General features: G+C 44.4%; 1 protein-coding gene across 2 annotated transcripts in view; it reads left to right on the top strand.

Annotated features, from left to right (window-relative positions):
• The window catches only part of LOC126271872 (peptidyl-alpha-hydroxyglycine alpha-amidating lyase 2-like), a 166,110-nt gene that overhangs the window by 80,596 nt on the left and 70,857 nt on the right, over positions 1-14,657 (top strand). The window lies entirely within an intron of this gene.

Below are 14,657 nucleotides of genomic sequence, written 5' to 3'. Positions count from 1 at the left end.
AGTAAGATGATTTTATTCTTGGTCGAAATAGCAAGGTATCGGGCACAGTGCATGAGATGTTTTCTGTAAGGACTCTTTCCAGCCAGCGAGTAACACAACTGTAACTACATATTTATTATTTCGTACCCTGTGTGTAGTTATTAATCTCCTGCAATTAATGTCCCAAAACAGCGTCTCTTACAAAGTTAACATGTATGGTGGACGTGCTGCATACTTGTTGTACACCTATATATGTGTTTTTTCTTATAATCGACCTTTCACACAGTATTGACCTATATATCTAAGTAAATCCGTTTCATTCTATAATTAAATGTAATGGTAATGTCTTCTCCTACAGAATGGTATACAGTGTTCGATAGTTAACTTTATAATATTCTTTTATGCATACATAAGTTTTGTCTTTCTAATATTCTTTGATGTTTCCCAGCTATTTCGCTGGTTGTAAATATATTATGTACGTCTAGGTTTCTTCCTGTACGAAAATTTGTTTGCTTTTCTACCAAAATATTTCTTACTATTTCGCCTTGCCTTTGGGTTATAACTTTCTAATGAGTCTTTTACGCTGTGCTGTGTAGCATCGTCACAGTAACGTTAACCGTTTGATACTTGTCACTGACCGTTATTAATGACAGTAAATAGAACTGCATACGTGTCACAGCGTCCTTTATTGTTGATGCTCTTCACGTGTGTGTAGCCCTATTTCATCGTCCTGACGATACGATATTTCGACGGTCCAACTGCCCACCATCTTCAGGTGGAACTGAAAGTGCACCATCACGCCGGGACTGAAGTAACATCAGATACGGTGGCTCCTATACACCAGGAGCAGGCCGCTGCAATAATTTGCGGCTATTTAAACGACTGTATTGAGATAATGTTCAGCGGCGGTAGATTTTTCATGACGGAGTAAACATGTTGATGCTCCATACATCGGTCATAAACCGTTCAAAATGTTTCAAATGGTTCTGAGCACTATGGGACTTAACTGCTGAGGTCATCAGTCCCCTAGAACTTAGAACTACTTAAACCTAGCTAACCTAACGACGTCACACACATCCATGCCGGAGGCAGGATTCGAACCTGCGACCGTAGCGGTCGAGCGGTTCCAGACTGTAGCGCCTAGAACCGCTCGGCCACCCCAGCCGGCGGTCATAAACCCTGCGGACAATCTGTCCAATATAAGCCTTCCCGCAATGGCAGGGAGTTTTTATACTCCAGCCTTCTTGGATCTCGAATTGTCTTTAACAGATCCAGGAAGAGCTCTAGTTTTGACCAAAGGCAAAAGCGCCCTTTTTATATTGTAATTTCCAAGGGTTCTTGAAATTTTCAAAGAATACTCGCCGTAAAGGCTAAAAAAGCAACTGATTCAGATGATGGTCCAAATTGGAAAGCATGAACAATGTGGTGATCAGTACACCCGTTTTGGCCTGAAAACGACCTTAAGATTATCCAGTCTCTGCGTCAAATATCAGAACCCTAAATAGTGTAGGTTCTCGTGCTTAGTGTATGTAAAACACCCGTGTGTCGATGTGGTGGACTTTTGGATCATTTTAACTGCGTTCATCCACGCATCAAAGTTTCGATGGAAATTGAAAAAGACGGTAAATTACCTTTTTTGGATGTTTTTATCACACACAAAAAAGAAAATGGGACTTTGGTACACAGTTATCCGTAAACCTATGTATACGGACCGTTATCTCCATAACTAGTTATTATCCATCGCATCACCGCATGGGAGATTTATGTAGACTGGGCAAATGGGTTTATGCTATTTCGGGGCTGATCATTTGACACACAAACTGGATTATCTTAAAATTATTTTAAGGCAAAATGGATATACTGGTCATCACATTGTTCGTGCTTTCGAATTTGGACCAACAAGTGAACCAACAAAGGACACATGTAAATCAATACTTTTTTATCTTTGCTAAATTCTTCGAAAATTTCAAGAATTCTCGAAAATACGATATTAAGGGGGTCCTTTTGTCTTTGGTCATAACTAGAGCTCTTCTTGGATCAGTTAATAACGGTTTGGGATCGAAGAAGCCTGGAGTATATAAAATTCCATGCCTTTGCGGAAATGCTTATACTGGACAAACTATTCGAACAGTTCATGGCCGATGCATGGAGTGTCAACGTCACATACGTTTGCTTCAGCGTGACAAATCTGCCACCGCTGAACATTGTCTAAATGAATGGCATAATATCTCATTTAAAGAGACGCAGGTTGTTGCTCCGGCTTCCCGTTACTGGTTTTGCTTTAAGGAAGATGAGCAATCCTAAATCAACAACGGTCTGGTTTTCGTCCTGCTGCATCTTGATTCGCGATTCACCGCTATTGTTTTGTTTCTACCGCCGGCAGCGCTGCAATTCTTCGCTTCGCAGAGGGCAGTTCTTGTGCCCTTCGTGCACACGCAGCGGCCTGCTCCCGGGGTATAAAGGAGCCGCCGTATCTGATGTTATCTCAGTTCTGGTGTCATTGTGCACCTCCAATCTCACGTGAAGATGGTGGCCACTTGGAACGTTGAGAACGATGAAAACCGGCTGCATATCCATGAAGAACACCAAAATAAGTTTTGCATCACCTCGGTTTCCAGAACTCCTGAAGATAGACGTTGACTGTGGATATTGTATCACAGACACAGTCCCTTTGATTGTTAAGAGATGTCACTAAACACGCCAAACGTGTAAATAACCATGCATGAGCAGCGGCTATTGGATTGAGAGGGTCCGACAGCCGATCAGTTCCAGCCATTCTACCAGCAAGGAAGTACACGACTCTTGCTGACTGTAGTTCAACCATGCCTAGACGGTCAATACCACTATTCGATCGCGTCGGCATTGTTACATTATGCCAGAAAGGGTCTCTCAGCAAGGGAAGTGAACCAAAGCGATGTTGTTCGGACATGGAGGAGATACAGGGAGAGAGGAACTGTCAATGACATGCCTCGCTCAGGCAGCCCAAGGGCTACTACTGCAATGGATGACTGCAACCTACAGATTATGGCTTGGAGGAACACTGACAGCAAAGCCACCAAGTCGAATAATTCTTTTCGTGCAGTGACAGGAGTATTGGTACAGGGGGGATTCTAGCACAAAGTACCATTATCCAATATGGCGACGATGACCTCATCCAAGATGGCGGCATGTAGACTTGGCAACAGCGCATGATGGCACCCAAGACGGCGGGCATGACGTCAGCTGATGATGCAAGTACCGATATCCAAGATGGCGGCTTTTTCCGAGAAAGTGCCACGCTCCCCTCCCCCAGAAAAATGGCGGGGAGTTAAAATTCCAACAGGATAATGGATCACACCACAGTTATCTCTACTAACCTAAGAAAATCGCGGGAAGATAGGTCACTTGGGCTACCTCCACTAACATAAGTCATCTGGCCACCACTTCTTCCTATGAACCGGCGCCAAGATTGAATTTTGGCGGTAAAGAAAGGTCAATTCAAAGGTCAATAAGCTAAGAAAATGGCGTGAAACAAAGGACACTTGCACTAACCTCAGTCATCCGCCCGCCACCTCCTCCTAAGGATTCTTGGGAAAATGATTCGACCAGTGCTGGACATAAATCTTTATTTTGCATGCACCAGTCTTTATTTAAGCAATTTCATGCAGCACAGCCATCCAAGTGTGTTCACCACAAGGTCCGGACTCCAAACGACTTAGTACACAGTACCACCACCAGAGGGCACTCTCATCTGCGACGTAATATGGCGGGAAACAGTGTGTTCGCCATGAGGTCCACACTGAAACTGTCCTACTACACAGTGCCACCACCAGAGGGCGCAATAGTCCAAGATGGCGGCCATGACTTCAGATGATGACACAAGTACCTTTATCCAAGATGGCGGCAAACAGTGTATTCACCACAAGGCCTAGTACATATTGACACCACCAGAGAGTGCTACTGCGGACTTGAGATGAATTTTCGCGAGTGCCATGGGCACCTGGATTTGGAAGGAAATAGTTAAAGTCTCCATCACGAACCTCAACCGACAGCCACATCCACATACCAACGGATTTTGTCGGGCTAACGTGTACTAATGTACACTAACATGTACTAACGTGCAGAAAAATGGCAGCAAGTCAAATACCAACATGATAATGCATTACAACACGGTTATCTCTACTAACCTAAGAAAATCGGGAGAAAATATGTCACTTTCGCTACCCCCACTAACCTAAGTCACACGACCGCCACCTCTTCCTAGGAACTGGCACCAAGTTTGAATTTTTGTGGTAAAGAAAAGTCAATTCGCGTACCTCTACTAAGCTAAGAAAATGGCGCGACAGAAAGGACACTTGTACTACCTCCACTAACCTATGTCACCCGACCGCCACCTCATCCTAGGAACTGGCGCAGAGTTTGAATTTTGGCGGTGAAGAAAGGTCATTTGGGGTTTCTCTACCAACCTAACACAACTGTGGGAAACAAAACTGACCTCCACTAACCTAAGTCACCCAACCACCACCTCTTCCTCAGCCTGTGCTGGGCTGCTGGAGAAAGGAAGGAGTGTGTTTTATTTATTTTAGAACAATTTAATTACAGATGGAGTATATTTATCACACTGACACAAAACATCCGCCCTGATGTGCTTGGGGTCACAATACATAGTCTGCAGACATGCAAACTCCTCCTAAATAATGCAGCACAGTGATGTGCCAACATAAAATCATGAACTGTCCAAATACAGATCTGCTCGCAAAATAATGCAACGGACATGCAATCAACGTGCGTAAGCACCCACCGCCAGGATGTTAATGGCAGCCCCCACGAAGTGACGTGGCCATCAGCTGTCAAACCACACACACACGCCCATTACATTGCTGCACGCATGACAAGGTGGCACCACTTTCATACTTGACACCTGAGAAATTCCTCGGGAAATACAGGTTCACCTAGGCACCGGTGCTGATGCACCGCACTGGAGCGCAGACCCTCCAGGATCACACGCGCCATCACAGCTGCTAGCTGCAGCTGGATGCAGGTGAAAGTTGGTCCTGTTTTCGAGTATACAGTCAGTGCCATACTGACACAGAACCCCAAAGCACACTCATGCTGATCTCATATGTGAGACGCTTCTGGACAGTACATGTCTTTACCATTAATGACAGAGGAAATTGTATAGTCTACCAGAAATAGTTAACGCTCGCTTTCTTGATGTCTCAGCTTGTATGCACGAAAATTCTTACCCTAACAGAACCTGTTCACAAAAGAATGCAGAAAAACCCAGTCCATCATATACTACCCTTTCTGCTCTCAATGTACGCAAACGTCCTCAACGATATGTAGAGACTCCTGTATCCCAGCACAATAGATTTGAATTAATCGAGTATTATGATTGGCTCTTATCGAGTTTACCTGCTGAATTACCGATGATGCTGGTATCGAAGCACCATCCACCTTTCCTTTCTTTCTGCAGATGTGACTTTCAGTGGAAAATTTATTTTGCACAGATTATTAAATTGCATTGACAGTTAAACCCGCAAAGTTGTCTACAGATCATCAAATACATATGAGACTCACAAGAATATAGGGAGCCAGGAAGATATTCACCAGTGTACCTACAATTAAACATTACGATTGCTGCTACAGTCTGACATCGATCAATGTACAGGTAACGTCTGCTCTTGATGACTGTACTTCTGTAATGAATCTCACTATCTATAGTGCACATAGCTTTCCACGTAAAAAATCTCTTGTGGTTATCGATGTGTTGAGTCTCATGATAGAACACATAGTTATCCTCTCTAGTCATACCACAACATCAACAGTAGTAACTTTACAATGCAGTATATACACATTTTACACTATGTAAGCCACAGTAACTTTTCAGTATAATATAGACACACTTTACACAACATTGCATTATCTTTTATATCTGTACAGCACCCGAAAAAATTAACACTTACACCGGTTATATGTCACGATGCTCCTCAGCCCTAGGGAAGCACCGTCAGCCTTTTCTTTCTTTCGACAGACGTGACATCCAGCGGCAATAAACTATTTTACACTGATCACCATATTGCAATGACAACTAAACCTTACAAAGTGTCATATATATATATATCGTCAAATATGGAAAGACACTTACTCAATTAGACTGCTCTCCCACCAAGGACAGGAGCTTGAATATTAGAGCGTGAAACCGATCTCCATCCCAGCAATATATCACTGCATACTGTGTTGATCTAGTAGACATACAATTCATATCCTCCACCATACAAAATCATCCATTTTACATCAGAGCACCCTCAGCAGACCGAAGTCACTCTCAGATCTCTTCTACAAATTCGGGATCGTTTCCCCTTAGCACAAACGCGTTACTGTTTCTGTTCCAAACTTGCTTCCTTGCTTGCTCGCTTTTCTAAGCACATCTCCAGACATAGGGATTACAAGAACACACGTATTTTTGCATGGTTCTCCATAATATTATAACATTTTCGCTGTACTTCTTGATATCAAGCACTAGGCAACGCCTTACCGATCACTAGCGCAAAATAATTCCCAAGATATAGACTGGAAATTATTTCTCTACAAACCCCAAACTTTAGCGAGGTGCATCATGCTGTAAACCACTGAGCAACTAGAAACAAATAGAGGAAACTGATAATTCCACTCTCGAATACCGATATCGGTGATGTAACAGATTCCAAATCATCCCTGTAATTTACAAGCGAACTAAGGTGTTTCCTGTGTCTAGAGACCAGATAAACGTGTCTTCCACATGCTAGAAGCACACACTGCAATCGATCTTTCTCAACTAAACAAAGGCGCGAAATGTGCAGAAGTAGTGAACCGAACAATTTACATGGTTGGGAGTAACGGTCCCGTGCAAACGCACCACCATACATAATCTTCTCAAATAGCCTGTCTGCTAGAGTAAAATTAAAACCTGGTTTTAGTCAATCCCTACGTATCTTGCAGCTGCGCCCATTTCTACATCTTCGCGCATGTGATCATTCCATTTTAAGTCGGAACTGAGCAGAAGTCGGAGAAAACCACATCCACCACCTTCTGCAACCTGTGTAGAAACAGAGAGACTTGAGTTAGTTTGATAGGAGCATGTTGAAACATCCCCTTAGAAAAATTTGTAAATGACAGTGCTGGAACACCTCTACGTTATTTGATTTTCAAACAGCTGAGCAAAACTGAATGTACTCAGACATTTCTCTCTTTACTTACTCTGACATCAGTTCATGACATCCAGTCTTACTAATTTCCTTTTTCTGACGGACACAGGTCCAGACCGTCCGCTCTCAAAACTCTGCCATCTCTCTCCCCACATCCACCACTGCTGGTGGCTCACCTCCAACTGCACAACGCTAAGCGCTGTTCACATCCAACTGTCCAACACTACACAAGCGAATATTCCAACAATGAGTCCAACCAGCCACAGACTGCACACAGCACAGCCAGTGATTTTCATACAGAGCGCTACGTGGCGTTACCAACATAAAAACCTAAACAGCTTACTTACAATGTTTTGACCATTCGATGGAAATGCGCGCATTGTGGTGCATCCCCAAACTACATACAAGTACTACAGATCCGTGTCCATTCAAATCTATCACCCCAACATGCTAGCATCGTTATTCTCTACCCCCAAAGAGAGAAAACTTAAGAAGTACACAAGCTCCACAACTTCATCCAGTATAGACCTCACCTAGCCACCATTGCTCGGCCGATGAGTAAAGCTGCGGTGTGACTCCAGCGCAGAGAGGGAGATTTCGCAATGCTTCCCCAGAATAGCACAGTGTGCAGCCCTCTAAGCATTCCTAATGGTATACATCGTCCCACACCGAATTTACACCTCAAACTGCCGATGCTACTGCTGCCTGTGCGTCAGGATCCTATTAAATATACAGGCACTGCAGAGGTCACTTTAAAGTTTGATCACCTATACTCCAGGCGAATGGTCGTATCCCACAGACTATACTAAGTCGCAAAAGACGCTTCCCCTGGTCCTGTTTACTTGTTTGAAACACTGTTTTCTAACACTCTTTGTACAAGACCAAACATTTCGTATTTTTTGCTACATCTTCGAGTCCTGTCCCAGGTTCTAAACTGACACTAATAAGTTCTGATACACAGCCTTTCGCAGGAAACTAGACATTGCATGGTGTAAATCATGTTCTTACGGAGAATACCATAACACATCGGCTGATTTTAAATACATTCCTGGAAACTGAAATAAGAACACCGTGAATTCATTGTCCCAGGAAGGGGAAACTTTATTGACACATTCCTGGGGTCAGATACATCACATGATCACACTGACAGAACCACAGGCACATAGACACAGGCAACAGAGCATCCACAATGTCGGCACTAGTACAGTGTATATCCACCTTTCGCAGCAATGCAGGCTGCTATTCTCCCATGGAGACGATCGTAGAGATGCTGGATGTAGTCCTGTGGAACGGCTTGCCATGCCATTTCCACCTGGCGCCTCAGTTGGACCAGCGTTCGTGCTGGACGTGCAGACCGCGTGAGACGACGCTTCATCCAGTCCCAAACATGCTCAATGGGGGACAGATCCGGAGATTTTGCTGGCCAGGGTAGTTGACTTACACCTTCTAGAGCACGTTGGGTGGCACGGGATACATGGGGACGAGCATTGTCCTGTTGGAACAGCAAGTTCCCTTGCCGGTCTAGGAATGGTAGAACGATGGGTTCGATGACGGTTTGGATGTACCGTGCACTATTCAGTGTCCCCTCGACGATCACCAGAGGTGTACGGCCAGTGTAGGAGATCGCTCCCCACACCATGATGCCGGGTGTTGGCCCTGTGTGCCTAGGTCGTATGCAGTCCTGATTGTGGCGCTCACCTGCACGGCGCCAAACACGCATACGACCATCATTGGCACCAAGGCAGAAGCGACTCTCATCGCTGAAGATGACACGTCTCCATTCGTCCCTCCATTCACGCCTGTCGCGACACCACTGGAGGCGGGCTGCACGATGTTGGGGCGTGAGCGGAAGACGGCCTAACGGTGTGCGGGACCGTAGCCCAGCTTCATGGAGACGGTTTCGAATGGTCCTCGCCGATACCCCAGGAGCAAGTGTCCCTAATTTGCTGGGAAGTGGCGGTGCGGTCCCCTACGGCACGGTCTTGGCGTGCATCCGTGCGTCTCTGCGGTCCGGTCCCAGGTCGACGGGCACGTGCACCTTCCGCCGTCTACTGGCGACAACATCGATGTACTGTGGAGACCTCACGCCCCACGTGTTGAGCAAATCGGCGGTACGTCCACCCGGCCTCCCGCATGCCCACTATACGCCCTCGCTCAAAGTCCGTCAACTGCACATACGGTTCACGTCCACGCTGTCGCGGCATGCTACCAGTGTTAAAGACTGCGATGGAGCTCCGTACGCCACGGCAAACTGGCTGACACTGACGGCGGCGGTGCACAAATGCTGCGCAGCTAGCGCCATTCGACAGCCAACACCGAGGTTCCTGGTGTGTCCGCTGTGCCGTGCGTGTGATCATTGCTTGTATAGCCCTCTCGCAGTGTCCGGAGCAAGTATGGTGGGTCTGACACACCGGTGTCAATGTGTTCTTTTTTCCATTTCCAGGAGTGTAAAAGACTGTTACAACGTAAGGAAACCGGAAGAGTTTTAAGGCGTTGGCGTAGGTTTGCAAACTACAGTCTGAAGATGATTCACGAGCAATACATTTACGCTCGTCTCTCACACTGACGGAATAGCCGATAACTCTACGTTTCGACTGATTCCTCAATTGCGATCATGTACGCGAGCACTGTTTCGGTGCTAGCGACCCCCAAAATGTGTCTACCATCCACAAAAACTCGTTCCCCAACTCAGACAAGCGCTGCCAGTTAATTATTATGTGGTAACCAACAGAGTGCCATTGCACGGATAGGATGAAGAAGACACGGCCGATGTACTGTAGTAATAAGCATCAGAGTTTATAGCGCGAGCAATTTTAGCAATTTTACAGAAACTTCAACACCGGCCAATGATGTGACAGCATGTTTCCCCAATTTCAGTATCATAGCTAAACCTCCCCTTCTGCACTTTGCAAGTATCATTGCGAACATGGATAGACTATTGTCCAGTACGTCCATTCAGTTTTAATTCTCGAACACATAAATCATGAAAGTATACCAGACAGCCCTCCACATATTTCTAACACCTCGAGCATAGTGATAAATTTACGATTTATCTCTAAGCGTATGGGAGTCACAGAGTATTCTCGCTGTCTTACAGTAAAATTAGAGAGTGAGAGACACTCCTCACACTGTCATTGACCAACCCGCCATGCATCACCGTTACCGAATTAATGTGCAACTGACTAGAAGAAGACCGCTACACTCCACGTCTCGTGAATGAATGGAGCTTTACAAGTGCACGAGATTTCTCTAGATGCACCCATGTCGACCTTAGCACTCCTTATCGATGTATAGTTACAGACTTCAAAGTGTCGTGATGTAATTGCAGATGGTTAAGAAGAACAATAAACGACTGATTTTTGTGCGTGATGGAGATCCAAACACATTTTTACTTAAATCAACCAAGCTATCAACTCTAACGTATTGTTATATTGTCTACGATCGTTACCTGTAAGGTATCGGTAAGAGAGAACATAAGCACACTCACCTCTAAGGCTACAACGTTCTGCACTTAAAATGGGCTATAATGTTAGATCGCCTGCGTTTCCAACCTATCAGTCATATGGAATGTACCGCTATTAATATTCCAATGTAAGAAATATATTTCATGCTCATGACATTCATCCCTCTTCCCGGTTTCTCTACGATAAACTATGTTATCGAACCCTACAAAGAAAATACTACTTCCGTAAAACATTTGCTCTGCTTGATATGAGCACAATATGGTTTTTCGGAGACATATAGTGTCCAATGTTCACATCCGACCACGATTCAGAAATTACACGATGCCTGCATCAGACGTATATAACATGATCGTTAGTAGCGGCGGATACCTCCTACAACGAAACAGATAAACGCGTAGCAGCAGCGTCTGACATGTGAAAATTACAAGTCATTCCGTCACTAACTCTGTAAACAGCACATATATCAGGCAAATGTGTACAGGGCCACACATGCACCTATCGCTAACTTAGTTACCACGCTGAAGTCCCGCTTTTACACCCAAGATGCGACGTGGGGGAGGGGGGGGGGGGAGGGGGGTTGGAGTACATCGCATAAATCAAAGCTAGTTTAGAGGAATGTGTCAAGTTTCATCACGCATGAGATGCAAGTCATCTGATGACCGACAGGTTTACCGTTAACGATCGCAGACAGTGCTTTAAACCACATACAGAGCAGGTAGCTGTATACGAGTACAACACAGGCTACGTCACGCGACTGATGCATCCGGGCAGAACACTGGAAAAATTGACCTGCAGCATCTTCTCCTTCTCTAGAATGCATCAGTCAACCATTAAATCGTACCTGGTTACAGCTTCATCTCAGTCGATCACCCCGTCCACTCTCTCTTATCCTTTAACGCAGGTACAGGTAAGTTTAGAGGTGAATGGTTCTATGTCCTCCTGAAAAGCATCAAATACAGTAGTCGAATCGCTTGTATCACTGGTAGCTCAATAGACATACAGTATAATGCTGCCTCGACGGAAAAATAATTGACTGCCTCCACGATTCCCTTCGTTGTGATGTCGACGTTTCCTCGGATTTCTCTTGTTGGCGCATACTTGTTCCCATATACAAATTGTTCGACGCGTACCAGAAGATACCCAAGTACTTACTCAATTTACCCGCATTTCGATGTATATTCGGCCAATTTGATTAGAACAATTTATACAAGACTGTGCTTAAACTGACACACAATATATTTTTGGCGCAACGCAATCTGACTTCCAACAATCCCTACGAAAGAATGGCCCTGACTAACATTAACCTATATGTTTCACAAATCACTTACCTCACAAAAATCTTCGTTACTCAAGCTACTGCAATACAACGAGCGCCACTACTGCCAGCTAAATAAAAGATTCAAACTACGAAAGGCACTAACTACTGATAGCCATAGTTAGCAAATGAAAGATTTTAATACAGAACAAACAATGTATTTACCTTAATAGTCATAATATATATATCAGTTCATGACACCAGTTCTTACAAATTTCAAAACTCCGCCATCTCTCTCCCCACGTCCACCACTGCTGGCGGCTCACCTCCAACTGCCCAACGCTACGCGCTGTTAACATCCAGCTGCCGCTGCCCGACACTACAATGGCAAACTAGCCACAAACTGCGCACAGCACAGCCAGTGATTTTTCATACAGAGCGCTATGTGGCGTTACCAATAAGAAAACCTAAACAGCCTACTTACAAATTTATACCTATTCTCTCTTCATTTTTCGCAATTCTATCGATTTTATGTTAGATCTAACTATGCGATAATGACATAAGCTCCCGATCTGTGGTCTAAATTTGGGTGTAAATGTAGCACAGCCGCCAACACCTAGCCCAAATGCACTGATCGGCAATCGTAATACAACACTGTACTCGACTGTATCCAGACACCTACACATTTGGAGAGCGTTTGCTCTGTTTTCTGTATGTCTGTGTATATGTATGCCTTGCGCACCTGTAGAACCAAGATCGCTTGTGACAGTAACATACAGTAGTTGTTGCGATTGTGTTATTTTTTCTTTTTCTAATATCTGGCCGATTACGTCGCTCTTTCTAAGGCACAGTGGCAGCACTCGAAAGAAAAGAAAACCTGCGAGCCATCCCCACCCATCGGTGATTTTCGGTCAGCATTATTTTGTATCGTATTATTGTCACTATTCCACAACATGTCGTCCTAGGAGCCGTTAGTGGCACAAAAAATTCCAGTTTTTGTAAAACTCTTCGTAACAATATCGACACTAATTTTCTCCCATGCACAGATTATCCACTTGCACATCGTCAGTAGTGATGACTTCATTATCTTGCTTCTTGGAGTCATCTGATAAGATCCCGCCGCCATCCATTCTGAATAGAGGCGTCGAAGGTGTTCTTTGCTAGGTTTATCGACGCTGACATCTAAAGGTTGAAGAATGGACGTTAAACCTCCAGGTGTGATGACGGGGTGGCACTTCATCTGTTTCATTTTCTGTAATAAGGTTTCCACGAGGTGACCCCGGAAACTGCGTAGGACAAAGAGGGACTTCTTTTGTCATAATGCACCTGGTCGTCTTCCCGAGCAGACTTTCTCCAACCAGTCCAGCTTCAAATCTGCCGTTATCCAGCCATTTTGCTGAACTCGAAAGTGAATTCCATGTGGGGTAGTCTCCTTAGGCAATGTTTTTCTTTTGAAGATGGCATACGGTGGAAGTCTATTGCCGTCTGCTGTAATGCACATCATCATCATTGTGCATCTTAGATTCTCCGCTCCAGTCGTCTTCGCAAGAACACTTTTTGAGCCAGTTGGAGCAACAGTGGTGGCTGGTCAGTGTTACCAGCCTGCGAGAGCAACTAGTCATAGTGCTGCCGCTCTTTTGTTACATAACGGTGGAACTCGATTACCTTATCTGTGTAGTCTCGAGGTAAACGCTGGCGTAAAGATCTTCTCCTTCGTAGACTGAGATTTTGCTGACTCATAGAACGTATCACCCAACCAGTGCTTGCTTTAAAATCTTTTCTGTCGTTGTTGACCGTGGCAGCTATTTCGAGAGCTTCGTTCTGAATCATTTGGTAAGAGACATCACAAGCATCATTTCAAAGTTTAATGACGTTAGCAATTACACCATTATCAGTTTCGGGATATCTTCCTGTTTTACGCCAAACGATAGATTTGGAGCTTGCCTTTGCAGCGATGAGCTTATATGTTCGTTCTGAATTAGAATCAACGGATAATTGCCTTCCTGCAGCTTTCACTCCGTTTGTATCGGCGTAAGATAACACATTTAGTTTAAATTTTGCTATGTAGATTGAATATTTCGACATTATGCTACTTGTAACAAACTGTCCTAGAAATACGTCTGTAACTTCACTTTTCAAGTTTACAGTATGTCGTCATAACGGAAATATTTCATGCCAAATACTGCTGTGTCCATTGTTGTTCATTGTCAAGTCATTCGAAGGCCGCTCCAGTTAGAACGAACCAAGGGAGGAAATTATGCGCGATATTAGTAAAATAATTTTAATGACGAAAAATCGTAGGGGAGCGGAATATGTGAGGGGGGAACTTATTCGATGAAATACGGTAGATGTAAACTGCCGAATATTAAACTGTTTTCTTCGGCTCTGAGGGAGCCCCCTATAGAGAAGTGTGTACCTTCCATCAACCATGGAGGGTGTAGTAGGAAAGGAAATGAATCTGCAAATTACCCTCTGCTCACGTTTATGTAACGAGTTACGTTATCGCTGTCGACAGCCTAGACACCGATTTAAAATGACGGCTTATGAACAAAGTGCCATTGTGTTCTACAGGCTTCAAACTGTCCTTGCTTTATTGTTTTGTCATCGCTATCTCTAAGGAATGAATACAGCCCGTAGGGGCTGGTGCTGTAAAGGGAGGAATGTTATCAGTGCCATCTAACTTGCTAATTCGGCACGAGAATATTATTACTGTCGTATCATTTCGTGCTGCTAAATATTCATTGCTGATCCCCAGATACTAAAGCACACACAGCTTTACAATGTTCTTGTACC

This window comes from Schistocerca gregaria, chromosome 5 (genome assembly GCF_023897955.1).
Source record: "Schistocerca gregaria isolate iqSchGreg1 chromosome 5, iqSchGreg1.2, whole genome shotgun sequence".
Lineage (NCBI taxonomy): Eukaryota > Metazoa > Arthropoda > Insecta > Orthoptera > Acrididae > Schistocerca > Schistocerca gregaria.
This window is presented reverse-complemented; position numbering and strand designations above follow the sequence as displayed.